The sequence below is a fragment of the Gracilinanus agilis genome, chromosome 6, assembly GCF_016433145.1.
Source record: "Gracilinanus agilis isolate LMUSP501 chromosome 6, AgileGrace, whole genome shotgun sequence".
Taxonomy (NCBI): domain Eukaryota; kingdom Metazoa; phylum Chordata; class Mammalia; order Didelphimorphia; family Didelphidae; genus Gracilinanus; species Gracilinanus agilis.
The window spans coordinates 175,266,080-175,270,790 of NC_058135.1; positions in this window are offsets into that span (position 1 = coordinate 175,266,080).

Genomic DNA, 4,711 nt, shown 5'->3' on the forward strand with positions numbered 1-4,711 from the left:
GAACAAATTCCAGCTTGTTGAGACTTTTTCATGATTTCTAAATTGTGGGGCTTCAATCTGTGAGTTGGTCATTATGGTGCCATTGTTCTGTCTCTTACTCTCTGGCTAACAGCCCTTTAAGTCTTTTTAATAAACAAATTTAAAGATATTTTTTTGTTTTTTATAACATTTTAATTTTCAAATAAAGAGAGGGAGAGGGAAGGGGACAGATAAAGAGAACTAGAAGTAGGAGAAGGAAAGAAAAGTAATGCATTGAAATAAACTGAGGCTATGTAATATTTTAAACCCATGGTCTCTCCCCCTACCCACTCTCCTGTCTCCCATTAGAGAGGGAAGTGTGTTTTCTCCCCTTCTTCAGGAACAAAGAAGGTCATTAGAATGACACAGCCTCTGGTTTTACTTGTTTTGCTCTTTTTGTTTTCATTGTAATCATTAGGAGTATTGTTTTCTTTGTCTGTTACTTTACTGCCTCAGTTCATGTTAGACTTCCCACATACCCCCACTAATCTTACTGTGAGGGATGACCAAAAACACAAATCTTCTCTCAGTTCCCTACTTTATCTATACGAAACTGTTTCCATTTTCTTACACCAAACCTTTTACTAAAATTGCTGCTAAGTATAAGTTAAGTAGAAAAAAAGATTCCAATGTTCCTCACAGATAGAGAAGAAACAGATAATAATGAATAGATGGGGGGCAGCTGGGTAGCTCAGTGGATTGAGAACCAGACCTAGAGATGGGAGGTCCTGGGTTCAAATTTGGTCTCAGACACTTCCCAGCTCTGTGACCTTGGGCAAGTCACTTAACCCCCTTTGCCTACCCTTACCACTCTTCTGCCTTGGAGCCAATACACAGTATTGACTCCAAGATGGAAGGTAAGGGTTTAAAAAAAAAAATGAATCAATGAAGAGCAAGGTGGAAGATATGAAACTCAATTTACAAACTAAATAACCAGGTTCTAGATAATCAAGTTTTAGCTGTTGTCTTTGGGAAATCAAGCTTAGCAATGTTTTTAACCTTGAGAAAGAAAGAAGTTAGACTTTTTTTTTGGTCTCAGTTTGAAGATATGGAAAAAATGACAATAACAAATTATTTGTTTCTCCATGCATAAAGAAAGCTTCTTTTGAGCCCCAATGCCAGATTATAATCCAGATTGTACAAAAGGCACATTTTATATCATACAACTGTCCAGCTGGAGTCTTTACCAGATATCTAAAATGTACTGTTATTATATCAGAAAGATAATTTCAAGAATTCTGATCCTGAAATATTTTGTTATTGGAAAAAATCTTATGAGCTCCTTGAACCATTCTAGTAATCCCTTTTAAAATAAGTACATCTTGTGGGCTTAATAATGTGGATATTTTGATACCTGATTAAATATGAGGTCCTCAGAATGGGACCTTCAAAGAAATTTAGATTCTATGCTAACCATGAAGTAGGACACTTAAAGGAAAATAACTTTGATAATATCTCAATGCTACTTTTCAGAATTAGGTGGGTGGGGTGGGTAGTTGGGAGGGAACCATCAACAAAATAAACCAGGCAGAGGTTAAATTGAGAACACCAAAAGTTCAGGTTTATTCACTCTCCTTAACTTTGGGAGATAATTTAGCCCTGGCTTCCAATACCAAAGAAACTTCTACCCTGACCCAGAATTCCTTTTCAGAAGATGGTTCTTGTCCAACCTCAAATTGCACATATTGTTTTTTTTTGTTTTCTTTTTTGTTCTCTTTCCCTCTCATCCCATCTTTCCCACTAACAGCTGTTTTTCTTGACTAAGTGTATTACTTTTGTGATCATTTTATATATATGTATATATTTCATTCATCATTCAATACAAATAAATTCCCCTCAAAGAATAATCAGGTCAGACTAAGCAGTTGTCCCAAGGACATTGAAGTCAGTTGGCTACCTTCTTGGTAGCTTCATTGCTTACTTCTCATCTTTCTCATATTTCTAAATAAGGATACTCCCTACATGTCCTAAACCCTCTTTTTTCTTTTATAAAGTCTCTTCATTGATGGTTACATTCCTTCCCATGACTTCAATTATCACCTCTAGAAGATAACCACAAATCTGTATTTCCCTACATTTGTATACCCAACTGCTTGCACAATGGGCATCTCTATCTGGATATTCTATCAGCACCTTGAATTTAGCATGTCTAAAACTCCTTAGACCTTGCCCCTCCTTCTATTTCCTTATTTGACTCATTTGTCACCATGGTGACATGCTATCTGTGTTAGGAACAATATCTATTACTAATCTGGTTGAGACCTGAGGAGTGAGAAGCTCCTTTTTTTTTTTTTTTTTTTTTTTTTTTTAACATGGGCTTATTTTTTTCCCTAAAAAGTCATGGAACTCATTCTGGTGTCTTAATTCTTCCAAGAAACTAACCATCAAACCATTTATTTCAACAGCTTCCCAGTTCCTTAAGGCATATAAAAGCTCTGTAGGCAGAGCTCCTTCTGACTGACACGAATTAAAGCACCCTTTTGATTGGGTATGCCACCATGGCAAATGTGAAGCAAGGAGAGCTAGCAGGACTCTCAGTTGTCTATCTTTGCTGAATATTCTTTTCATGCTATTGTTAAATAAAATTCTATATAACATAGTGCTTACCCATTTAGTGTGGGTAGGACCATTACAATTGTTGATGGATTTCAACCCATGGTGGCCACAGGGCCAAAAAGCAGCCCAGCCCATGACCTGTAAAGTCAAAGTTCCTAAAGCACAGGAAACACTCACAATCTGATGATGCTTCAAGAAGACAGTAATAAACCTTATCCTCCTGCCTTTGAGGTATATAAATGCTCTAGTAGATCTTTCCACAGGGAATTCAGCAACTTACCACATCCATCTTTCTTGATCTCATTGTTTGTATTACTTTCTGAAATAGTGCCACTTCCAGAAGGGACAGAGAGCAAAAGAAAAGAGGGGAGAAAAATAGGTTTGGGGGTAAGAAAGGCAGAAAGAAGAAATAGAAAACGTTGGGTTATGTGTGGCTGCCCTCAGATATCAAGAATCCATAAACCCAGGAAAGCAGATGATAACCTCATGACATCTCTGCTTTTACCTGGGATTTTCTTTGCTTTTGAATGAACAAAATTACTACCATCTGAAAATATTCTGAATGGGCTCTGTGAAAAATTTCCACCCTGGGCTGGATAAACGTGTATTTATCTTTTCTAGTATATTTATGTCTAAAATTATAGTTCTAGTTTTACCCAATGTATATAAGTGGATCTGCAATCTTTGTTACATATGCCAAATTAATCTTTCTAAAAAAACAGGTTTGACCATGCCATTCTCCTATTCATTGGTGACCCTAATTGGGGATATTGTTAACCTTTTTTTTTGGTGTGTGTCATGGATTTCTTTGGCAGTCTGGTACAGCCAATGGATGCCTTCTTAGAATAATGTACTTAAATGCATAGGATTACAAAGGAAAACAATCATTAAGATATAGTTGTGTGTGTGGATATGGATACTTGAAAAATGTTTATGGATCCTAGGGTGAAAAACCCTTGCCCTAATTCTTGTGGGATAAAACTTAATCTTCTTAGCCAGCCATTTAAGATCTACTTCAATCTGGCTCCCACTCCCCTTTTCATCTTTATTTCCTAATATTCTCCTTTCTGTTCTCATGTTCCAGCCAAACTGGATTACTACAAACTCAATACTCTGTGATCCATTCCCCATTTAGAATGCATTCTCTTCACCTCTGCCCCTTTGTCTTCCTTTTAGGCTTAACTCAGGTGACTCCTCTTTCTCCGCCATTACTGTTCTCCCCTGGCTCCATTTTCACTGTACTGCCTTTCTATATCCACAGACATGCAGTACTTGTAGAATGCAAGTTCCTCAAGGACAGAGACTCTTTTAGCTTTTTTGGCTTAGAATCTGAGAGGCATTGCGCCTCATGTACAATAAAACACTCAATAAACATTTGCAAAATTTGATTCGGTGAATAGCCATTGCATTGAGACTCCATGAAGGTTGGAATCTAGTTGTAAAGAATGGGAATGCCAGGAAAGAAAGGTAACTTTTTGTTTCCTTAAAGCCTTTGGATCTCAAGGGAACCCAATTGAAAATGAAATGACAGTGAATACAATCAATTCTCTGGGACCCAGACTGTTCTTTCCAATTAATAAGAATTTGACTGCTTTTTAATGTTAGAATCACTTAATGTATTTGCACCCCTGCCACATATAGCATGAGTTGCTTGTGCCTTTGTTTCTAGTTCTGTTGTTTATGGCTGTGTTTACATGTACAGCATAATATAGAGAGTGTAGGCATTCTGGCATTTTTCCCCTCAACTAAACAAATGTGTCAAGAAAATTGGTGCCGGGTGAGGAGGCAGCAGCTAGGCTCAGAGACAGGAGGTCCTGGGCTCAAATCTGGCCTCAGGCACTTTTCAACTGTGGGGCCCTGGGCAAGTCACTTAACCCCCATTGCCTAAAACCCTTACTTGGAAACAATACATAGTGTTGATTCAAAGATGGAAGATACAGGTTTAAAAACTTTTTTTTTTGGGTGGTGGTACCTATCTATAATCTTCCATCCTCTACTCTGCATTTATAGACAGTGCCTCCTTCTTTCTTTGAGTCACAGTTGTCTGATTTATAAGCTTCTAAAAGGCACAAAGACTCATCACAGCATATCAAAATTTTGGGTGGGATTGAAGATTGCCTTTAGGAAAGAGGAATTA